The sequence below is a fragment of the Labrus mixtus genome, chromosome 24 (assembly GCF_963584025.1).
Source record: "Labrus mixtus chromosome 24, fLabMix1.1, whole genome shotgun sequence".
NCBI lineage: Eukaryota > Metazoa > Chordata > Actinopteri > Labriformes > Labridae > Labrus > Labrus mixtus.
Window position 1 is genome coordinate 6,382,332 of NC_083635.1, and position 25,692 is coordinate 6,408,023.

At 38.3% G+C, this 25,692-nt stretch overlaps 2 long non-coding RNA genes and 1 pseudogene across 4 annotated transcripts; 1 reads left to right on the forward strand and 2 right to left on the reverse strand.

Annotated features, from left to right (window-relative positions):
• The first annotated feature begins 5,690 nt into the window (after positions 1-5,690).
• Positions 5,691-12,945, forward strand: LOC132959877 (signal transducer and activator of transcription 1-alpha/beta-like; annotated as a pseudogene).
• On the reverse strand, positions 8,412-9,220 carry LOC132959449 (uncharacterized). The gene is made up of 2 exons (XR_009667012.1): positions 9,137-9,220; positions 8,412-8,578 (listed from the first exon to the last, which is right to left on the reverse strand). It is a non-coding gene; the product is annotated as an uncharacterized LOC132959449 (long non-coding RNA).
• A 3,878-nt stretch (positions 12,946-16,823) lies between the features above and the next one.
• LOC132959445 (uncharacterized) lies at positions 16,824-21,366 on the reverse strand. Of its 3 annotated transcripts, none has more exons than XR_009667003.1 (6): positions 21,234-21,366; positions 20,836-20,934; positions 18,340-19,347; positions 17,933-18,113; positions 17,117-17,194; positions 16,824-16,878 (listed from the first exon to the last, which is right to left on the reverse strand). It is a non-coding gene; the product is annotated as an uncharacterized LOC132959445 (long non-coding RNA). The 3 variants fall into 3 exon arrangements; XR_009667002.1 differs by having other exon boundaries at positions 17,928-18,113; XR_009667004.1 differs by having other exon boundaries at positions 17,928-18,113; positions 20,836-20,916; positions 21,045-21,366.
• Positions 21,367-25,692: the final 4,326 nt, after the last annotated feature.

Genomic DNA, 25,692 nt, shown 5'->3' on the forward strand with positions numbered 1-25,692 from the left:
TCCAGAGAGAGGAGAGGTGTTCTTGGTGTTCACATATCATGTAAACAGTGTCTCTACTTCACTGATGCTCCTTTTAACTTTGAACCATATTATCCTAATATATGATTGACCATATGTATATATAATAAATAAAATATTATGTCATGGTGGGAACAATGGATGATTAATGAATTTAAGTTAGTACACTATATTTAGTACATTAAGTAAAAAAAAAAGGGTCTGACATGTTCACAAAACTTCAGACAAACTTGATTTTCTTTTTTATAACCCTGTACTTGTGTTACTCATAAAACACCACAGGGAACTGGCAGTTTCAGGTGCCAATGCTGTGGAAGCTGGACTCGAACCAGTGTCTACCCATTGCAAATGCAAGGACAATTCCACTTGGCCACTGGTACCTTCATACTTGGTGATGTGTTCCGGGCGTATTTATCATCGTCATTTCAGATTTTCACTCTAAAATTTGATTTCAATCCTCTAACACAGTGGGATTTGAACCTATGCTCACCACCTACAGAGGTTGGAAACCGCAATCTTATCCACTACACTACCGATACCTTCACACTATGATATGTGCTCCGGGCGTATTTATCTTCATCATTTCAGATGTTAGACTTTAAAAGTCTAACAGGGTCTTGATAGAATTCGAACCCACAACCTCCAGACTCCAAGTCCTCCATCTATCTCCTGAGCCACAGAGACAGATGCAGGCTATGTTTCTCATTCTGGATCTGTGTGTTGTTTTGTTCAAGTCTGCATTTGTTTGTCTTCCTGGCTTGGCAGACAGCAGGCGGAGTCAGGAAGGCCGTTAGTCCACCTGGGTACACCTGAGTCCATCAGGACTCTGCTTATAAGTGGCTTCCAGTCTAACATGTCTCCCCTCTCTTTCTCCCAGGCCTCCACCAACTGGTTTGCTTTTGTTCCCACTTTACAACACTACACTCATCCACACATTGCATTCATGACTGATTTACATAATTATGATTATTTGATAATAAATTGACTTCCTTTTAAACCTTGTTTCATGTGTGATATCCTTCCTTTGTCACTTACTTTGAGCCAGTTTGACACGTCCTGCAACAACTCTAAAATGAAGGACGACCTCATGTTTACTTAACCATCTTTTGCACTACTCACCACTGCACCACTATCTTATTTAGCCTTGTACATATTAGTCTTTGTTTATTAGTTTATTGTTGATATTTAATATTATACCTTTGTACAAAGAGAGCTCAGTTTACTAAAGTAAAATTCCTCGTGTGTTGAAGCATACCTGTCCAATAAAGCTGATTCTGAAGGATTTCTGTGGCTTTGATAACTGTTGGAAATAAACTCCTCAGAAAGTCTGGAAACATTATTTTGTCAATTATTTCTTTAATAATACTAATTGGTGTTGTATTTTATATCGTTGGAAAGCCTGATCGGTCACCTTTACAACGAGGTATAACTTGTAAGCATCGTGCATTCATGGAATGTGCAACACAGCTAAACGTGTGAGTAGCACTCTAAAGAAATGTGCGAAAATGGACACAGCAGTAGTTTTATTACAATAAAATATTGAACAGACATGATGACCTCATGATGACACGTTACATCAGCACAATACAATAAGGTGTCACAGGTGAGGGGGTTACTACACTACTACCCCCACTATCCTCCAGCCCCATTGGGTAGGAGCTCAAAGCTTTCTTAATGTTGTTTTATTATGTTCCAGGTTTTAGGTCTTATCGATGTCAACAGCTGATGTTAGCTACAAAGTGTTATCAGTTTTGTATGTTGAGCAGATTTAAGGAGTTATGACCTCCTTTAGACATGGACATACAGCGCTGGTATTACTTCCTGATCTAGGTAGCATCAGTGTCCTGTTAAAAGTTAAACTCTCTTTAACCCGTCAAAGGAGAAGTGATTCAAATCATTTTCAGGGAAAATAGTTCACTTTAACATTCAGGACACTGATGCTACCTTCAGGATAACGTTAGATCAGGAAGTAATAGCAGCACTGGATGTCCATGTCTAAAGGAGGTCATAACTCCTTAAATCAGCTTTAACATCAACATACAAAAACACATAACGCTATGTAGCTAACATAAGCTGTCGACTAACGATACCTAATAGATTAAAAAATAATAATGTAGTTTTACATTAAACACCTGATGTTCCTCAACTCTAAATCGACTTCTAGCTGATCAAAAAGGATGAAATGATTAAAATAAGTGAGTCTAAACATCTATAAGACCTAAAACCTGGAACATAATAAAACATTAAGAAAGCTTTGAGTCTCCTACCTGAGCAGGAAGACGGCCACCGACGGGGGATCCTCCTGGAAGACGTCAACAGAGTTCCTGTTGGAGAAGAAAAACTAATTTTAGTTCATCAAGTTAATAAAACTCAGAAAATGTTTGTGATTATACAACATTGTGATGATTGGAATAAACCTGAGTTTCATCATTCACTGTAAATTATCTGTGTTTAACTTCACTTTAAGGGTTTTCTATGAGACTGAAACAAACTTAAATTCAAAGTTTAAATGTAGAATATAATATAGAAACATTAAGTATAAGGTCTTAAGAAACATCTTAACAGATTTATCTTATATTATAAGTTCTACAAGTTTGTTTACCTTTAACCTGATCGAGCTTTGGGGGGAAAGAAACTGCTCTATACACATATATATATATATATATATATATATAAAATATATATTCAGAGTTGTAATTGATCTGTGATATTGATCATTGATCATGATCATTTCAATCCAATCAATAAAAAGGTTTGTGGTATTTTCATGAAGAAAAACTAAAAACTAATTTAATTAACTAAAAGGTAAAAATGCAGCTTTAATATAAATAATTTACCATACAATGATGTAATCTTAAATATCAAATTACTTTATTGACTTACAAAATTAACTGTCACAAAAACAAAAACTCTAATTAAAGTTAAAGGTTTAAAATAAATGCATTATATCGTTTATAAATCACTTTATATAGAGAGGGCGCCCTCTGGTGGTTAGTTGTTGGTTACTGCACTTAAATAATAAATTAATCAGCCTGCTGTTTCTTTGAGTAAATTAAATACAGAAGACTGGATTAAGAGCTTTAACTTTTAAATAAAATAAATTAAGTTTATTCATATTACTTTATCAAAATGAACATTTAATCTCTGAGCTCTGTGAACAGTAATGTTTAGAAAATAATTTTACCTCAGAGCTACAGCACAGAGCGAGGAAACACCTGCACACACCTGTACAAAGAAACAAGAAGAAAACCCTGAATGTTGAGTTCAAACAACAACTTTCTCTTCACTTTTGGTTGAATCTCTCAGACAGACGATGTTGTTATGGTTCAGTTAGCATTAGCATTAGCATTAGCATTAGTTTCTTCTTCTTCGTCTTCAATTCTTCTTTTCGCAGCATTTTCATCCAAACTCGGACACCCGCCATCCGCTCGAGTGGTCACATGGTCGATATTAACTTTGGCGCACCTGAGGAGCACACCTGAGCGTGTTGCGCAGCAGCGGAAGTGACGTTGGCCGTGTCACTCCCAGGTAAAGGTCGTATCGACGTAGAGAAGTCACTGTGAATTAGGAGACACAATAACAATAACGAAATTAAGTAAAACATCGAAAATAGATAAAATATTCACTTTTAGATTTATAATCTGTGGATCTGTTGTTTAAATCCTACTTTAGGTTTTAGCTCTGCATGTATGTGCTTAGCATAGCTCCTCCATGCATCATGCCTTCTTTGGAGCATTATATTTATGTGCATCCTGAGACATTACAAACCATACTTCATGTCCACAAAGTGCAGTGAACATGGTGGAATTATTACAGAAAACCAAGGAAGTTCACAGCTTTGAGGCAACTGTCACTTGTCCTTCATGAAGTTGTTTTTTCCTCATGTGTCACACTGTTAACTTGTGCTGATGCTGTCCAAATCTGACGCACTCGATGACATCTATGAACGCAAGCACATGTGTTAGTAAAGAGATAATATACAACGAAAGTCATTCATCACTAAACAAAGATAAAACATAAGAAACATTATAGGAGCACATATTCTAAAGTGCACAGATAGATTGAAAACTTGAACCTTGACCAGAACAATCCCTGCGTCTTCCATGTGTGCCTTTATTTTTTTAAAACATGAACCTAAGGACTCTGAGCTGTCAGATTGTCCTTCCCTCGTCCCAAAGCTTGTTTTCAAACTCCTCTCTGTGATCTGTGCTGATATGCATCACAGTGATTTGAGTGATAGAAAACACCTTCAGGAGCATTAAGCATGCAAAGTCAGATTGTCAACTAGAAACTAACCCTGTGGTTGCTGCTCTGCCTTTCCTTGCAGCATAATAATTTAAGAGAGTAAGTTGTCTGAGCATGCTCTGAGTTAATGGGTGGAATTGAAGTATTACTGAAAGTGAAAGGCTGAGCCTGTGTTGGGCTGAGAGACTTCATGTTTGAATGCAAGTGCAGTATTGTAAAAGATTTTCAAAGCTTGGTGTTTTATAGCTTCAATGCACAACGCATTGGAAGTATAACAAACAACTTGACACGAGAGTTGTCCGGTTCCATTCAATTATCCGGATCGTGTTCACATGACTGCAAAATGACATCAACTGGGATCATTTCAAAGCATGGTTTGACAAGTTAAGTTGTAATAAAGTGGGTTGAGGACAAAGGGCTGATGATCTTGAATCAAAACTTTTTGTGCAGTTGAGAAAGTTTATTACTTTTTCTGTGTCCTTTACTTGAATCTTGTATGTTTGGGAAATGTTGTCTTTTCTTCCAGATAGAACTGTAGTGACGGAAAGTCGGGAGAAAAAGAGAAAAAGAAGGAATGTTGTTCAGCAAAGGGGCTGGCGATGAATCAAAACCAGCCTGGTGTTTTAGTCTAGCCTAATTGTAAAGCACGAGTCTAACCTGATAAGTCACCATCGACTCCTCTGGTTAGCTTTTCCAAAGCTGCCACAGAGAATCTTTATCTCAGTGGACAGAATGATTTTCCTGCATTAGTCAGAATGAGGCTGCATCCACTCGACATTTTAAGAACTGCAGCTAAAGGACTTTCTCTACTTTTAAGTTCAATTGTTATGAAAATGATGTTGGTAGTAAAAACTCTTTGCTGCGTAGGTTTGCATGGATGCTCTGATCCAAACTTCAACTCATACCTGCTTCCATGGAGAGGCAGGTATGGATAACATCTGAACCTTCTTTGTTTACGACCATCACTGACTGGCTGGTAAAATCGTGCATAAACTGCAAGGACAGTTTTTCTTTTCGTGATCAGCTGATCATGATATGAGGGCAGGAACTGTGATCACAGAGGGAGGCTTGATGTTGATTGGAAGCTGAGTGCAGATGTCCTGAGTGTTGATGTGCTTCACAGGAGTCCTGACCCAAACGCTTTTTGTTCTGCTGTTGGAACAGGACGTCCACAAGCGACAGTTTCCTTTGAGTCGATTAAGCACATAAGAACAAGTGTTTATTCCTTTATCTTGCACATATACTGAGTATTTTCATGAAAAAACACACGTTTTGTTAATGGTATCAGGGTGAGCTTGCTAACTGACAGAATAGCCACCGTCCGTCCTTCTCATTGGCTGTTGAAAATTAAAGGGCGGGCTCATGTTGTTGATCCTAAGCGATGATTGGCTTACGCTGTTTCTGCACAGCTGTACTTTAAAGTACAGTACACAACACCGAAAGAAGGCTGAGGAGCTGCTTGGTAAAGAAGCTGTACAATTTCCTTTTTAGGAACTAAAAATACTTTTTCTGTCAGATATTTTCACGTTTCCTCTGACCTAAAGGTAGGTTTATTCACATATTATCTCCCGCTATGACAATATTCTGACTAAATCTGCTGTTCGTGGTCGTAATAGGATGCACTGTCACTGACTAAAAATGACGAGTTAAACTTGGTGCTAAAAGTTGATAATTTCAAACGATAAAGGAGTTAAAGATACCTATTTAAAGTCGGTTTGTTAGCTATCTCGACTCGTAATTATTTAAAGCAAAATGTAAGTTTTTCATAGTGGTTTATCCCTTACCACCCATTGGAAGTCCAAAAATGAGTTATTACCTGCACACCTGTATCTAATGTCCTAATTATTACAGCAGGTGAATCACATGTAGACTGCACTCACCAATACAAATTATGATAGTTCGGTGTCTTTTCTTCTATAGTGTTAGTTATTATAGTGATATAGAGGAATTCTGTTTAAAAAAGATTTCTAGATGATATTTTGTTTACTTAAATTAGATTGCTCAGGTAAGTTCAGGTGAGATTTGTGCTGCAGTGACTGTTGCTAGGGGCAGTGAGGAAACTTACCATGACCCCTTCTGTATTCAACTTTGCAATCTTATAAATAAGGAATAATAATCATAAATAAAGTAAGTTTTGTTAGTTCATATATTTCCTAAATTGTCATGTTTTGCAGAAGAAGCATGTTTTAATTTAATTCAGTTTAATTTGTATAGCACATATACAACTGTAAACTCAATGTGTTTTACAGAAGATACAAAAAAACACAATGCATAATAAAAAAAGAACAAATAGATTCAGAATCATAAATAAAATCCAAAATACATTTATAAAAGGACCCTGAACCACACACACACACACACACACACACACCTATACCTGTTCCTATCAGAGCACACACACACACACACACACCTATACCGGTTCCTATCAGAGCACACACACACATGACCGTGCACCAGCCATACTTAGGTACACACAAAGACAAATGAACAACCAGTTTTATGCACTAGTTGAAGTTAAGACATATTATTCTCTGCAGGTTCTCAAATCCAGGGTCAATTAACATCTGTCTGTTGCATTATGGTTTTTTTTTAAGTCATCATTTTTTCCATTTTTGTAGAGAACAACATTAATTTCACATTTTTAAAATCTAAAATACAAGAATCTTCTGGTGAGAGTGAATGCATCTTCCCCCTTATTTGTTTTTACATTTGTTTTTATGTGATTTTACCACATCCTCCGGGATAAAACCTCCACTTTAGTTTTCTCTGAGCAGCACAGAGTCAAGAAGGAGGAGGGACTGCTCCCAGAATAATTATTCAGTCAACACTTGTGATCTCCGGTCTCTTGCGTTGCAGTCAAGCAGCTGGGTTGTTGAACTTAGAGAAAAATGAATCCAGCCTTTCACTGAGTTGAGTTGCTCGTTCTAATAAGATGTCTTTAACCTCAAGAGTTCATTCAACCTGACTCCTTTCCTTTCATTTTCAACCTGAAGGACGGGAAACAGATATGATTATCAAATTGTTGCATTATTTCATTATTTTAAGATCACAAAGTGATAAGCTAAAACTTAATGCAACATCAGCTCTCTAATATTTATCATGTTGAGAAATATCTTGAATAGCAACAATAACATTACTACATAATCATAATTTCAGACATTGTGTAAACTTTAAATAGTTTCTTTATTTTAGAGTTCACACAGATTATTATTTTTCCTCTGAGTTTTACTTTTTATTCAACCTTTTTAAAAAAGGAATGTACCTAAACGAACCTTTAAGTCTGAGCTCTTAACACTGAATGAATCTGCTTTTGTTCACCAGAAGATGGCGCAGTGGAACCAGCTTCAGATGCTGTACTGCAAGTACCTGGAGCAGGTGGACCAGCTTTACGATGACTCGTTCCCCATGGACATCAGGCAATACCTGAGCAAGTAGATGGAGAGCATCGACTGGTGAGAGGGGTTTTTTGTAAAGTAGAACAAAAGTTTTTACTTTACAAGAATAGAGATCAGAGCCTCATTTGTCTTGTGCTCCGTGCCTCTTCAGGGACACAGTGGCGATGCAGGATTCCTTAGCCACAGTTCAGTTCCACGACCTCCTGGCTCAGCTCGACGTCCAACATAGCCGCTTCGCCCTGGAAAACAACTTCCTGCTACAACACAACATCCGCAAGATTAAGAGGAACCTGCAGGTTAGAACATTTATAATACCCCCTGTCATGTAATGGTCACATTTTGACAGAACTTATCCATCTCTCGACTGGGCGTTACCAGACACGTTCCTCAAGACGTTTACTGTTGAATGTTCCTCGAGTCAGATCTGAACTGGGAAAACAACAACATACAGCATCTTCTTGAGGGAAATGAACTCTTACCTTTTGGGCATTTTAGAAACCTGATTTTAAGCCTCCCAACCTCTGTTTGTAACTGTTTTACATAAGTGTGTTTTTTTATTGCAGTTTTGTACTCTTAATTATCTTAGTACATTTTAGCCTTTTGTAGACTGATTTTAGCAGTCTTGTATTATCTGTCCCCTGTTTTTATTTTTGATTTAATGTCTGTTTTAAATGATTTCTGTAGTTACTCGATGTCATTGTAAATGAGGGTTGCCCCTCAATGATCTTTCAAGTATAAATAAAGGTTGAATGAATATCAGTGAGTAAAATATTCAAAGCACATAAGTAAATGTTAACTGGATGCCGACCCTCCTGTCGGATTACCTGAGCTATGAGCTCTGGAGTCGCCACATTAACGATGTCAAACGGACCGAACCTGGAGCGCCAGATGGGCCCGTACAATCTCTTCTGTACATCCTAGAAAAACCAAGTCAGTGTGTAGAATGAAAAGTGTAAACTTAAGTAGAAGTAAGAACATCTCTACAATGTGTAAATGAATGAATTTACCAGAAACATGTGCAGGGAAGAGAAATACTTTTACACTTTTAAAAACACAGTTATTCTACCTGCCAAGTCTCCTGATATAAAACATATCAGGAAAAATTATTTAGACTTTTTTAAACCTTAAACTAATTGAATCAATATTTCACTACATTAAAATCTATACTATTTCTAGTTTTACTACTACCAAATATTAAACTAAATGTAACTTTATGTGATAATTACACTGAGCGGAGATCAGAGAGTCAGTCTGAGCAGTTAATAAAATCAATTACTTTTTAATAATTCAACTGAAATCATTCTCTGTGAAAAAGCCCACAAACTAGTCAGAGAAAACAAAGGCTGCTTTCGTTCTTGCTGACAGTGAAGTTTCATTTGGGTGTTGTTTTTTCAGCGTACAAACTGAAATAATGGACCACTTCAGAGTTTACAACAAGTTAAAGTGAATAGAGTTCAGTAGAGATGGAAATGTACCTGCAGTAAGTGGCTCCTGTCCGCATATCCTTTGACAAATAACCAGTATAAAGTTGTGGGTAAACTTGGCCCCGGCAGGTCATCATAAAAAGACAAAGGATCGTTTTTAGACGATCGGCGAGTGTGTCTGCTTCATCTATCAATGTGACATACTTTAGATTAGACTACAGACTTTCATACATAAATCCCCTGCAGTGAGCTTCTGGTACTGGACAAAATCCTGCTATAGATACGTGTGTGTGTGTGTGTGTGTGTGTGTGTGTGTGTGTGTGTGTGTGTGTGTGTCGATAGTAAAAGAAAGAAAATCTAAAATATTTTGATTATAATATAAAGTGTTTGAAGCTTTTATTTTAAATGTGTTTTTACTAAGTGTAAATCTGCCAGATTCTCCATCTTTACACTGCTTGTTGTGTCTATACTGCCCCCAATGGACAAAATGTGGAACTACATTTGTGTTTTAAAAAAAAAACTGTCTTATTAAAAGACAGAAATCTTCGGCTGGATCCCCGGCTCATGATGAAACAGTCTTCACAGGTCTAGACTTCGCCGGGCTTGGAAAGAGATAGGGGGAGAGATGGGATAAGATGCAGGAAGAGGGATAGAGAGCAAGGGGGTGGTAGACCGTCCATCAGCAATCCGGTGGGGAGGGGAGGGTGTGTGTGTGTGTATGTGTGTGTGTGTGTGTGTGTGTGTGTGTGTGTGTGTGTGTGTGTGTGTGTGTGCCGCCAACCCACGATCTGGTGGGGAGGGGGTAGTATTGAGAGCGTAGTTAGCTCATATATGTATTGAAAAATGAAGCATTAGCTGTTCTGTCGACAATCGAAGGTATTTAATTTAATTTATCTACAAATGGTTCGTACACTGTCTCCATCGACCCCGAACGGAAGTGGGGAAATATTGGATGTTAAATGAAACAGCATAGTTTGGCTTCCATCTAGTGGACATGATCAGTAACAGTCAAACTATAGAGATAATGAGTTTGTTTATGATTATTTCCTGATGTTTGTTGCTGTTTTTGTTGTTGTAGGCCATGTCCCTTGTTGTCATCTCTAACGTCTGTCAGCTGCCCAGCGGCTGGGCCTCCATCCTCTGGTACAACATGCTGACCTCCGAGCCCAGGGTACATAACCAGGACTCTCATTGATGATTACAGATGTTTACTTATCACAAATATCAAAGATACAATTAGGTGATATCTTAATGATTTAAACAAGTTTCACAGCTGCCACCTTAAATTCATAAACAGACCATGAATACAATCTAAATGTTGACGCGTGTATAGCTGTTTTACGGTTTGCATTTTGAGTATATTTTGATGCCTGTGCTTTTTATATGAAGTAAGGTTTTGAATAAAGGTCTTCTATTCGTAACAGAGTATCTTTAACTGAAGTTTTAAACCAAATGGTTTGACTTTTTGTGTTTCCATCTCTTCTTCTTTCCTCTCCTCTCCCTCAGAATCTGAAGTTCTCCCTCAGCGCTCCGCAGGCCAATTGGTCTCAGCTGTCCGAGGTCCTCAGCTGGCAGTTCTCCTCCGTCACCAAGCGAGGCCTGAACCAGGAGCAGCTCAACATGCTGGCTGACAAACTGCTCGGTAGAAATAGTTTTCTTTAACAGATAAACACCTGCAGGACTTTCAAACAGGCCTTTAACTTTTTTTTTTTTTTTTTTATCTTCAGGAGCCAAAGCCAAAAAGGAACCCAGAGGGACAAATCCCCTGGACCAAGTTCTGCAAGGTGAGCCCCATTCAGCCTGAGATTTAAGATCGTCAACATCTGTGAGACTTTTCGATACCACAAGTTAAAAATGAATAAAATCTGTATTCAAATCTGTAATTTAACCAAAAGCTGCAATAAGAGAAACATGTACAGGTTAGCAGATACTAATGGAGTCTTTTTGGTGCATCATAAAGTTAAAACTACATCTTCTCTTTGAACTAAATGTATTTGTCTGTAAGCAGAGTGCGAACGAGAAAGTGTATTCCTTCTGGTTGTGGATCGAAGGAATCCTGGATGTGATTAAAAGACACCTGCTTTCCCTTTGGAACGACGGGTGAGTGCTGCCGTGTGTGTGTGTGTGTGTGTGTGTGTGTGTGTGTGTGTGTGTGTGTGTGTGTGTGTGTGTGTGTGTGTGTGTGTGTGTGTGTGTGTGTGTGTGTGTGTGTGTGTGTGTGTGTGTGTGTGTGTGTGTGTGCAGCTCCATCATGGGCTTCATCAGTAAGGAGAGGGAGAAGGCTCTGCTCAGTGATAAGTGTCCCGGGACCTTCCTGCTCAGGTTCAGTGAGAGCAGCAGAGAGGGAGCCATCACCTTTACCTGGATGGAATACGACCTCTGCAGTGAGTGAAGGACTGATGCTGTTCATGTCTTATGTAAAGGAAGAATGTGAGACTCTTTGATCCAGTAGATATCTCCCTTTAGCACCAGCATTAAACCAGAAACATACAATATGCCCAGATAGGTCGTGCTGTGCTACCCCCAAAACTTTCCGCTCAGTATCTGACATTTTCTGATATTTAAATTGAAGAACAGTTTCCTACTCCCTCTCTCTCTCTTTCACTCTGTGGAGCCGTACACGAAGAAGGAGCTGTCGGCCGTCTCTCTGCTCGACATCATCCGTACCTACAAAGTGATGGCTGCCGAGAACATCCCCGAGAACCCGCTCCGCACACACAGAGAGTAAGTCTCACATGTCCAGCTCCAGTGTTCTGGTTCCACAGTAAAACCATATGATCTGTTTATAAAATATGATGCTGTCTTACATTTCAAGTATTAATGCTTCTTTTAAGAGTGTTTATTAAACTAACAATCTGCAGGTGCTGTAAAAACATTAGACCTTTTATACAAACGAGCTGATGAGAGGTTTTTTATTACCTGTAATTTCAGCAAAGTATCTTATTGCAAACTGCACATTTATTTAATGCTTATTGGGGACTAAATGCTGTTAATGTTGAATCTGTGTTTATTTGACTTTTAGCTCAGGAGCCCATGGATGTGGAGAACAATCCAGAGAGGAGCAGCTACATGAAGACAGAGCTCATTTCTGTCTCTGAAGTGTGAGCAGAGAACGTCACCTTTTAAACACAAAATATTTTATTGGTAATGCATTGAGCAGATTTAATTTGGATTTGCTTTCTGTTCAGACATGTGTCCAGACTGCAGGACAACATGTTGCCCATGTCTCCTGATGACTACAGGGCTTTGTCACAGTTAGTCGGCCCCAGAGACATTGATGCTGTGGTGAGTATTTTGATAAGCTGCTGAACCAGCTTCTGTGAGCACCTCTTTAAATACTGCTGTTGACAGTCTGCACAGGGTTTTTTTTTTACAGGTGAAGATTTCTGTTAATTCATCACCTGTAAAGAAACAACACCTCAGATGAATGTAGACGAGTAAACTGCACGATATGTCCATCTGAGATGAACCGGTAGATGTGTAGAAATTTAAACCCAGCTTTACTCTGTCTGTATTTATCTGTTATTTTGTCCTCATTGATCTTAAATGCAGTTGCTTCAAGTATTGTTGTGTCGCAAACCAGTAACCAAAGCTTAAATTTGGAGATGTTTTTATGGGGTTTGGCCAGTAATGGGAGCTAAGTTTTGCTGTGTGTTTTTTCTTCCTCTTGCTCTGCTCAGACCAACAATCTGCTTGGATTTGAAGAGCTTGATGTTCAGGTAGAGGCAGCCTCAGTTTGTTGCTCTACACTGAATAGTGCATCAGTTTAAGTGTCATTTTCTTTATGTGTTGTTGCATGCATGACATCTAACATACAGAGAAAGAAATATTAATCAGAAAGTATAAAAATCTAAACATGTACTCCATTTGCATGAATTTAACTGTTCTACATGCAAAGGTGTGAATTTAAGTCGTTTTCACATCTGCACTCCTGAAAATATCTAGATCATTTCAGGAGGACTGCTCCGGAGATTCTCCTGATCTGGTTGTTCACATATCCACCTCACAGCTGGGGACTACAACTGTCAGACAGGAGGGGGGGCGGCGAGGGGTCTCCTGAGGTATACAACGCTATAATGAGAATATTTGTCTTTATATCAATGCTACGTGTAGTTGAACAGAATCACAATCTGAACTAAAGAGTGGAGAAGAACATACTGGAGAACAGGAAACATGCAGCAGCAGGTTCATTAGAGCACGGAGATGGTAGAGGTGGCGTGCAGACAGTCTGTGGTCGAGCAGCAGTCACAGGATATAAACGTCACTCCCCCTCCCATTGGCCCGAGGTGAATATTCCAGATAATATTCTGCTGCGTTCTCACATCAGCTCACTCTGACTAACTGTTGAAAAGAATACTACAGTAGGGTTCTGTCAGGAGAAACTCTGGGTGAAGTCCAAACGAAGAATTTGTGCGTTTGCATTCACACATACAGCTCCTCCTGCAAATATCAGGAGTTTTCTGCAAGTGTGAAACCCCTTTAGTCTGTCTTTTAAAGGGGTCTGTCTAAGACAGACTAAGACAGAATAACCTGTCCTCTGATTGTAAGCAACACTCTCTTTTCTTTTTCTTCTTCTGAAGAAAGCAAATCAATTCTGTTCTGCTTTTCTTCTTTCTGAGTGCAGACTTGGAGTGAGACCAAAACTGTCAACTGAGAAGTTTCTTCATTTCATCCAAGTCTTCTTTCTGTACTCTCTTTCAGTGTCTTTGTTTCGTCAGTGGATGAACTCTGATGATCATTTTATCTGCTCTTAGAGGTGTGGTAAAGACCCTCACTACTTTTAAGTTAGATACAGGTCAGTGCAGTAACCAGTCACCTTCTAGACACATTTGAGTGATTACATTCACTCTACTTGGAAGTCAAAGAATTTATATTTTTGCCCGATAATTACGAGGCAGAAAAGGCTTAAAAAGACATGGATTCAAAACAAAAACCCTTATCTGCCAGCTGTGTTTTATTTAGTTATAGTAGTTTACAGCTTTCATTGTCTGTTTTCTTTGATTTTGAGGAAACTTGTTTATTGTAGTCTTTAATTATCTACCACTAATAAGAAAATAAGAAAAATATATTGCCTAATATGTCATGGGAACACAATCTGCTTTCTTCCTCAGTAGTGAAATGCTCCAACGTACACAAGAATATGCAATCAATGAAGTTACACTTCAGATTCTTTGAGAGACTAACATGCATGTGTGATTAACAGACAATGTATTTTAGTTAACATAAGCAGTAAACAGTTGCTTTATAATTAAAAAAATATGTTATCTGTGATTAAGTCAAGTCACATTTATTTATAAAGAAATAAAACAAAGAAAGCAGTTTGAATTTGTTGTATCTAGAACAAGAAAGGTGAAAAAAAACATCCAAATGCAGTAATTCACAGAGTGACCACAGGAGGGCGCAGTTTCACCTTTAAACTCCATCTTTACACATTAGTATCTCAAACTAACTTCGGAGCTTCCGTACAAAGTTTTCACTCATCCCGTGTCTTCATTTATCTGCTTCTTAGACACTTTGGAGAACGAGAGGGAAAGGAAGATAGAAACTGGAGGTAAACATCATTAAGCAGTGAATTTATCTGTGGGTAAGAATTCAGTCAGTGTTCTAAAGACTGGAAAACAGGTTAGCTTCGTCCTCTGCTAACGAATGCAGTGAGTTACCATGGTGACCCGAGTTTGACTTTCTCATGTTGCTTGGTTACCAAGAGTTCAAAGTTTAAAAAAACATAAAAACAAGTAAATTACATTAAGAAATATTTTTTTTATCAATAAAACATTTGATTTTTGACTTAGTCTTGTTTATGTGTCCTCTTATTTATAACTTTTTCATTTCTTCCATAGAAACTTTCTGCGACACTTCCGGTCGAAGCTTCCGGTCGAAGCTTCCGGTAATCACGCCCAGGTGTGTTCAGGTGTTCTCAGGTGTGTATATCATTGTTTCGACCAGGTAAGCGGTGCGGACCGCGGGCAGCCTGGCTGTCGATCAAAGCGGTGGAAGAAGAAGGAGCCGGGGAAGGAAAGATGAAGTCTAGATACTCAGTGAGTCATTCAAAGTTTTGTGTGAAAAGACACAAAATAGAAACACGTGAGGCTGTATGCTAATGCTAACACGTGGGCTAATGCTCATGCTAAATGTTTGTTAAGCGGAAACATCGTCAAAGTAAGATGATGATAACATTTATCAATATTATGAAGGTAACTTTTGAACTTGTTTTCTCCTGTTAAACTAATTGTTTAAACACCGGGTAAAAGTAAAGCCACTTTTAAAACAAAACTTATAATTTAAACTAATATTAGATTGAAGAGTTGAAATAAAACAATAACCTCAATTTAAGTTTATTGACTAATATGTAAATTAGTTAATCCGAGGTCAAATTAATTTGTAAACATTACTGTTCACAGAGCTCAGAGATTAAATGTTCGTCTTGATAAAGTAATATGAATAAACTTCATTTATTTCATTTAAAAGTAAAAGCTCTTCATCCAGCTTTCTGTGTTTAATTTACTCAAAGAAACAGCAGTCTGATTAATTTATTATTTAAGTGCAGAAATCAACAACTAACCACCAGAGGGCGCCCTCTCTATATAAAGTGATTTATAAACGATATAATGCATTTATTTTCAACCTTTAACTTTAATTAGAGTTTTTGTTCTTGTGACAGTTAATGTATGGTAAAGATGTTTCTTAAGACCTTATACTTCATGTTTCTATATTATATTCTACATTTAAACTTTGAATTTAAGTTTGCTTCAGTCTCATAGAAAAGCCTTAAAGTGAAGTTAAACACAGATAATTTACAGTGAATGATGAAACTCAGGTTTATTCCAATCATCACATTGTTGTATAATCACAAACATTTTGAGTTTTATTAACTTGATGAACTAAAATTAGTTTTTCTTCTCCAACAGGAACTCTGTTGACGTCTTCCAGGAGGATCCCCCGTCGGTGGCCGTCTTCCTGCTCAGGTAGGAGACTCAATGCTTTCTTGATGTTGTTTTATTATGTTCCAGGTTTTAGGTCTTATAGATGTTTAGACTCAGTTATTTTAATCATTTCATCCTTTTTGGAGGATCATCAGGTGTTTAATGAAATACTACATTTTTATAATCCTTATTTAATTAAACACCTGATGTTCCTCCACTACAAAAAGGATGAAATTATTAAAATAACTGAGTCTAAACATCTATACGACCTAAAACCTGGAACATACTAAAACATCAAGAAAGCATTGAGCTCCTACCCAATGGGGACATCTGTGACGCCTTATTGTATTGTGCTGATGTATAGAAAAAACACAGTTCATGTCTGTTCAATATTTTATTGTAATAAAACTACTGCTGTGTTCATTCTGCGTCATAGTGACTTCTGTACCTGTGGAGGAGAGAGATGTGTTACATCTGTGATCAGGTTCTGGTTATCTGCCAGCTGTGTTTTATTTATAGTAGTTTACAGCTTTCATGTCTGTGTGAGGAAACATGTTTATTGTAGTCTTTAATTACATTAAATTTTATAATAAAATATTCAAACAAGTTCACAGCTGTGTGTGACAAAGGAGGAAACAACTACAACAAAACTTTAGGAATTAAAGATATTGACAACACAAACATGAGACAAATTAAGAGTTTAACATTTTATTTATTATGAAAGTGGCAAAGAGAAAACAGACAATAAAACTTTAAATCTATAAAGAAAACTGCACAGAAAAGCTACAAGTTAGTTAACAGGTAAACTTTCATCCAAAGAAAATCCTTCCAGCTGCAGCACAGATCAGAGTTCTCAGAGCGAGGAAACACCTGGAATATCAGACACAAGAAACAAAGACATCAGGGTTTAAAGTTCATTTCAGGTTACAGCTAGGATTGTACAATATGTGAAAAGTAAACAGGCCATTCTGATACTAATTTTTAATCATTTAATTAGGTCAAGAGAATCGCTACATCTACATCAAAGAGTGTTGAGATTAAAATTTAAAAGAATATGACTGTGACTCAAACAGTTAAAATAAAAACAATAACCAAGAAAAATACTCACCAGATGTTGAAACAGGTGAGGCAGCGTGGTGTAGCATACATGTTAACAGCTCTTCATCTTGTTTTGGTCAGGCTGCCCCTAAAAGTGTTTTAAACAAAAAACACATCACAATTAGTTTAAACGTACCAAATGTTTGTTATTGTACAGTGTCTGGAGATAACTTTCCTTGTGATTTGGAGATGAGTGAATAAAAATGGACTGATGAATGAAAGTTAACATTAAGCAATAAGCATGTTTCCTAATAGAAAATCATTAACATTAAACAAGACGATTGAAACAGCTTGAACAAACTTAAAACAGTTTCTATTTTTAATTAAAATGCAAATCAAACATTTTTAACATTCTCTCTGTAGAGCTGCTGGTTGAGTGTGTGAAGAACAAAGACTTAAAGAAGGTGAGTGACAGTTTCAGACCTTCACACCGCACCACCCGAAGGGAGCCGCCGCACCACCCGAAGGAGGGAGCCACCGCACCACCCGAAGGAGGGAGCCACCGCACCACCCGAAGGGAGCCACCGCACCACCCGAAGGGAGCCACCGCACCACCCGAAGGGAGCCACCGCACCACCCGAAGGGAGCCACCGCACCTGGAGGAGGGAGCCACCGCCGCACCTGAAGGAGGGAGCCACCGCCGCACCTGAAGGAGGGAGCCACCGCACCTGGAGGAGGGAGCCACCGCCGCACCTGAAGGAGGGAGCCGCCGCCGCACCTGAAGGAGGGAGCCGCCGCCGCACCTGAAGGGAGCCACCGCACCAGAAGGGAACCGCCGGACCTGAAGGAGGGAGCCACCGCACCACCTGAAGGGAGCCGACCTCACGTCACTCGACTCGTCCGGCTGCAGGTGACGTCATCACGCTGCCAGTGCAGGAAGTAAAGAGATGGTCCTCTACATCCTCCACAGGTGTGTGTACAGTCCTCCACCTGTTTGGTGCACGTAGGTTGACAGTCAGACAAACTCCTCTTTTCATTTATTCACCAGATTGAAGAAGGAGTGAAAACTACAAGACACAAGAACATTTAGTTTAGTCATTACCAAAGTTCTACAATAAACAATAAACTAATACAGGACAAAAGAAAGCTTAGTTGTTACTAATGCTAAGCTACATGCTAATGCTAAGCCACATGTTATGTTACATCAATCAGATGCAATACGCAAAAAATTATAACAAGGCTAATGTTAAGCTACATGCTAAACCTTAACTTAAGTAAAGTGAAGGAACTTACATTTCTGTTGCTGCCTGCTGTGTGCAGTCTTGAAGATTAAAGAAGGAACCCTCAACTTCCTGCTTCCTTTATAGGCAGGGCACTTCCTGTTTGAACAGTCACTTCCTGTAGCAGTACCTTTACCTGTACCTTTAAGAGTATACCAAATAACCAGATGTAGCTCATTAAAAGAATCCTTAGTAGTTGTTTTATTTACCATTAATGAATGTATGTGGGTTCTTTTCATCATAGGTATGTATGTAGTTTTATTCAAAATAGGAATATGTAGTTTTTTTCTTTCTGTATTCTAGTGTTTGAATAAATGGGAAACTTTCAATGACAGGCTTGTAAAACAATAAGTCAGTTCAATCAATCTTTATTTTGTAGAGCGCCAACTCAATACAAATGTTATCTCAAGACACTTTACTAAAAGCAGGTAAGAGAGAGTCTTGTCTGGGTTAAAGGCAGGGTTGATCATTTTCTAAAAGTAGTATTCCCTCAGTGCTCCGTCTGCACCCAGAAGCAGACCTCAGCTCATTGCTTTCATTGTCAGGACCAAAAGACAATTTCAACCACAATCTTAAAAAGTGGATCTGGAGAAAATCACCAACCCTGCCTTTTAAGTAGTTTTTAGTCGTTACAGAAAAACTGCAGTAAGTACAGATTCTATTTGTGCTTGAAAACATCTAACATTGAACTGAAACCATGAGGTTTTTAAAATGCTAAACACTTTATTTAAATGTTAACAGAGTGTAGATGATGATGCTGTGTCTGTATCTGTGCTCTGATCTCTGTTCGGTCTATATGTGATGATATATGTGCCATCATAAACACAAGACACCAAAAGAAGCAGCAGACACCGTTGATGTCTGTTCCTCGGGTGATGTTGTCTCTCTCTCTCTCTCTTCTGTTGACCAGGGGGGAGACGGTCCTTCACCGAGCTGCGTCCCTGTGTCAAAGAACTATCTGTCATTATCTGGTCCAAGCAGGAGCCTCGCTCATCAAGACAGACCTACAGGTACAGTTCAGCTCGCACCCAAAACACACGCTAACCTGCAGGTTTTAAAATGGATATCTGCGTCCAGTTCTCACCATCAGTGCAGTCTGTGTGTGTTCGCCTCAAACCGGCATCTTCTCTCATTTTGTTCACATTTCCATGGAGGTTTGGAGCCTCACTGGCTGGACTCAGCAATGACCTAGATCCAGAGAGAGGAGAGGCAGACAGTGACATTTCTACATAAATAGTTTCTTTTATCACATATTTATTCACATATCATGTAAACAGTGTCTCTAGTGACTTCACTGATGATCCATATTTTATATTATTTTATATAATAAATAAAATCTTATGTCATGAACAATGGACCATTAATGAATTTAGGTTAGTATGTCGTTTTTAAAAAAAAGTTAGTCAGTGAATTATATTAAGTACATTATATTTAGTACATTATATTATATTACATTATATTTAGTAAGTTAAGTAAGTTTCATCCAACACACAAATCAAAGAAAACAGACAATACAACTTTAAACTAAATCTATAACTAAACAAAACTACAGCTGAAAGATAAAAACAACAAACATTAAAGACTAGACAACAGCTAAAAGGTAAATAAAACAACAGCTAAAAGGTAAATAAAACAACAGCTAACAAGTAACCAATACAACAGCTAAAAGGTAAATAAAACAACAGCTAACAAGTAACCAATACAACAGCTAAAAGGTAAATAAAACAACAGCTAAAAGGTAAATAAAACAACAGCTGACAAGTAACCAAAAAAGCTAACAGGTAAACTAAGACAACAATCTCTTCATCCAGCTTTCTGTGTTTAATTTACTCAAAGAAACAGCAGTCTGATTCATTTATTATTTAAGTGCAGTAACCAACAACTAACCACCAGAGGGCGCCCTCTCTATATAAAGTGATTTATAAACGATATAATGCATTTATTTTAAACCTTTAACTTTAATTAGAGTCTTACATCATTGTTTGCTAAATTATTTATATTAAAGCTGCATTTTTACTTTAGACCTTTTCCTTCATTTTACTTTTCAAACTTACCTTTTAATCAATTTAATTAGTTTATTTTCCTTTGGTTTTCTTAATGAAAATACCACAAACCTTTTTATTGATTTAATTGAAATGATTAATTTCATTGAACTGCTTTTTTTGATTAGGATTAAAATATTTGATACGAGTACATTTTACAGCTCAATGAGATAGTTCAGATTAAACACATAAATTAAAAGGAAACATTTACAAGTTAAAAAGGTTGCTTTCATATGCTCATAAGTCTTCTTCACCTACCTTATGTGCTCCATTAACATTCAAACATAATATTAAGTTCATTGATAATATCACAGTCTGTGATCACAGAATATCACAGACTTTTACTTTAGGAGCATCTATGGCTCATTTACAGGATTGTACAATACGTGAAAAGTAAATGATACATTCTGATACATTACTCATTTTAAATGAACTAACTGTTTTTTTCAACTGAAAATACTTCTTACCTTTGTGAAAGAAAAGTCAAATAATATTGTTGCCACGAGCGGAGCAAATACGAGGAGGACATCAGCAACCTGTACAAACAGCTGGAAGACAAGAATAGACTAAAGTCAAAGACAAGACACAACATTAGAAGACAACCTGCTTAAAGATTCAAACTAAATACAAATACTTTCATTTTCTCAATTATTATTATTCATTTAATTATTATTACTTGATGTCCTTTTCTTGTAATAATTCACAGGATGATGAGATCAACCAACAGAGTCTGGCTGACAAACTCAAGGAGCAGAAGATGGACCAGAGGAGGTTTGTCTCTCAGCCTATGAAATACAAAAGAAATATCAAGTATTTTCATTTAAACATGGATTTCATAAGGATGATCATTTTTGCATGAACTCACTCTGACCCCACGTCCCTCCCAGGAGGAGCTGTGCCGGCTGCAAACGGAGAACCAGCTGACCAAGGAGGAGGTGAAGGAGGTGCTGCAGGCGCTGGAGGAGCTCGCCGTCAACTACGAGCAGAAGAGCCAAGAGGTGGAGGAGAGAGATCAGACCAACCTGCAGCTGGCAGATGAGCACAAGACGGTACAGATATGTTTTAGGAGAAAGTGTTCATCTTGAGTTCTGCAGAAACATACAGACTGTTTTACGTGTGAGTGTGTGTGTGTCTGTGTGTGTGTGTGTGTGTGTGTGTGTCTGGTCCTACTCTCGTAGCAGCAGTGACATCAGCCCCATCATCGGCACCACTGATGTCTGTGAGCTGTGAGAACGGACACACACATTTATATACACACACACATCTTTCACACTCTCAACGTCTGTAACCTCCCCCTCATCCTCAGTCCTCAGAGTCAAAGGGGAACGGCTCAGCGGTGGAGGAGGAGTTCAACGTAGCTCGGCTCTACATCAAGATCAAGTCTGAGGTCAAGTCTCTGGTGAACCGCAGCAAACAGCTGGAGAGCACGCAGGCCGACGCCCACACAAACATTCAGGCCAATGACAAGGAGACATGATGGAGACGAGGACATCGAGGTGAGGACACAAATCCGTTTATACATCTCCACAAAACTCTGGAGGAGCAGCTGGAGAACCAGCTCACCACAAGCAGCTCAGCCGCCTCAGAGACCAGATCCAAGACCAGCAGAGGATGATGGACGAGCTCATTCATTTACAATCATAAACTACTTCAATTAGAAGTGCCAGATTTCATACACTCAAGCAGACAGCAACATTAACTCTGGCCACATTATACATTTTATTTTCCTCCTTTTTGTTTCAACCAGGGCCTGTTACTGGAGCAGACTCATGACAGACAGCTGGAGAAAGATGCAACACTACAGAAGCTCATGTATGTACCAGCTAACACATCACATCTCCATTATTCATTAGTATGTGTGTCCTCAAGTCATCCACATTTTCTGTCCAGACTGCTGAATGATCAGAGGATCAGATCAGAGGATCTGAAGGGCCTTCAGCAGACTGTGCTGAGTATTTCATCCCCCCATTTAAAGTGTCATTTAAAAACCCAACAGCTTTTGGTCCTCGTTGTCTGAACTCAGCTGAGTGTTGTAGTCAAGACCACACTAAGACCACACAGAGTCACAAATATGTGTGTGTGCAGGGAACCTTTTACTCACTTAACACCGGGAAGGTTGTGGTCGTAACCGGGGAGTCAAGTTATTTCATGTTTTTTCCTTCTAGTCCCAGACCGAGACCTTCAAACTGTGGACTCTGATTGGCCTTTTTTTGTTAACGATGCTGAGGTCACCAAACCAACAGATCACAAAAGTTCAAATGGACTCAGTGAAAGATCGAGAAACATCCATCCAACACAACCAGACGAAATCAAATGAATGATCACCTGTCTGTCCATGTAGCTTTGTTTCTGAACGTCTGAACTCATCGGTCTTCTTATATCTGTGAATCTGTAGCTCTGGATTTATCAACAGGAAGTGCTCTGGTGATTAACAGGAAGTGCTCTGGATTTATCAACAGGAAGTGCTCTGGTGATTAACAGGAAGTGCTCTGGATTTATCAACAGGAAGTGCTCTGGTTATTAACAGGAAGTGCTCTGGATCTATCAACAGGAAGTTATAAAGGAAACAGGAAGTTGAGGCTTCTTTCTTTAATCTGCTCACAGCAGGCAGCAACAGAAATGTAAGTTCCTTTACTGAAGTTAAGGTTTAGCATTAGCATGTAGCTTAACATAAGCATGTAGCTTAACATTAGCCTTGTTATAATTTGTGACGTATTGCATCTGATGTAGCATACCACGTGGCTTAGCATTAGCATGTAACTTAGCATTAGCATGTATCTTAACATTAGCCTTGTTATAATTTGTGACGTATTGCAACTGATGTAGCATACCTCGTGGCTTAGCATTAGCATGTAGCTTAGCATTAGCATGTAGCCGCCGTGTCTGTCGTCTCTCTGCAGCTGTACACCTTCAGTATGATGAGTTTGGTGAGTGATGTTTGACTAACAGACTTTAATAATCCACACACACAGTCAGTCATGACATGCCAAAGAAAACGATTGAAACAGCTTGAACAACTTTAAAAAACAGTTTTTATTTCAAATCAAACATTTTGATACAGATACACAAGTTTACAGAACTCTGGACTAATAACTCTGAAGCTAACATCTCAAAAGTACAATCACTTTACTGCACAAGTTTACTTTTTATTTACATTTAATTTTATTTACCATTTTGTACCTTTTGCACAATTTAGAATTTATTACTGTAAATATTATTTATCTTATTTTTACCTCATTTTATTTGATCTATTTGACCTTATTTTGGTTGTATTGCACCGCGGGACGGAGACAAACGAAATTTCGATTCCACTGTATGTCTGGCATATTTTGAAATTCACATTAAAGTTGACTTTGACTTTGAAAAAAATTAAAGATAGATGATACCAAACCTTTTCATTTCTACATACTCACGTGTTCAATGAGGAACCTCTTTGTCTTTGTCGGTCCAAACTAAATGTAAACTTTGTCTTTGTCTGTCCAAACTAAATGTAAACTTTGTCTTTGTCTGTCCAAACTAAATGTAAACTTTGTGTTTGAATTTCAGGAGCTGCACCTGAAGGGAGCAAAGAGATGATCTCCTCTTTTGATTTCTTCACCAGATTGAAGGAGTGAAAACTACAAGACACAAGAAGTTTAGTCATTACCAAAGTTCTATATAAATTCAAACAATAAACTAATACAAGTTGTTGCTAATGCTAAGCTACATGCTAATGATAAACCTTAACTTCTGTAAATGAACTTACATTTCTGTTGCTGTGTGCAGATTGACGAAAGAACCGTCAACTTCCTGTTTCCTTTATAACTTCCTGTTCCCTGAATGATCCAGGGAGAGGAGAGGTGTTCTTGGTGTTCACATATCATGTAAACAGTGTCTCTAGTGACTTCACTGATGCTCCTTTTAACTTTGAACCATATTATCCTAATATATGATTGACCATATGTGTATATATAATAAATAAAATCTTATGTCATGGTGGGAACAATGGATGATTAATGAATTTAGGTTAGTACACTATATTTAGTACATTAAGTCATCCAACACTTTAAAAAAGGGTCTGACATGTTCACAAAACTTCAGACACACTTGATTTTCTTTTTTATAACCCCGTACTTGTGTTACTCATAAAACACCACAGGGAACTGGCTGTTCCAGGTGCCAATGCTGTGAAGGCTGGACTCGAACCAGCGTGTACCCATTGCAGATGCAGGGACAATTCCACTCGGCCATCGGTCCCTTCATACTTGGTGATGTGTTCCGGGCGTATTTATCATCGTCATTTCAGATTTTGACTTTAAAATTTGCCTGATAAGATTCTAATCCTCCATCACCAGACACAGTGGGATTTGAACCTATGCTCACCATCTACAGAGCTTGGAAACCACAATCTTATCCACTACACTACCGATATCTTCATACTATGATATGTGCTCCGGGCGTATTTATCTTCATCATTTCAGATATTAGACTTTAAAATTTACTGAGTCTTGATAGGATTCAAACCCACCACCTCCAGACTCCAAGTCCTCCTTCTATCTCTTTAGCCACAGAGACAGATGCTTTACTATGTTTCTCAGATCTCTTGAGTCTTTCCTTTGGACCAACACCTTTAAGATAATTGTGTGTGTGTGTCTTTACTGTGGATCCATACTGGCAGGTGCTTCACGATGTTTCTCCTCTTGAGTCTTTCATTTAGGACTGACACCTTTAAAATTCACTTTGTCCTGATAAGATTCGAACCCACGACCTCAAGACTCCAAGTCCTCCATCTATCTCCTGAGCCACAGAGACAGATGCAGATTATGTTTCTCTTACTGGATCTGTGTGTTGTTTTGTTCAAGTCTGCATTTGTTTGTCTTCCTGGCTTGGCAGACAGCAGGTGAAGTCAGGAAGGCCGTTAGTCCACCTGGGTACACCTGAGTCCATCAGGACTCTGCTTATAAGTGGCTTCCAGTCTAACGTGTCTCCCCTCTCTTTCTCCCAGGCCTCCACCAACTGGTTTGCTTTTGTTCCCACTTTACAACACTACACTCATCCACACATTGCATTCATGACTGATTTACATAATTATGATTATTTGATAATAAATTGACTTCCTTTTAAACCTTGTTTCATGTGATATCCTTCCTTTGTCACTTACTTTGAGCCAGTTTGACACGTCCTGCAACAACTCTAAAATGAAGGATGACCTCATGTTTACTTAACCATCTTTTGCACTACTCACCACTGCACCACTATCCTATTTAGCCTTGTACATATTAGTCTTTGTTTATTAGTTTATTGTTGATATTTAATATTATACCTTTGTACAAAGAGAGCTCAGT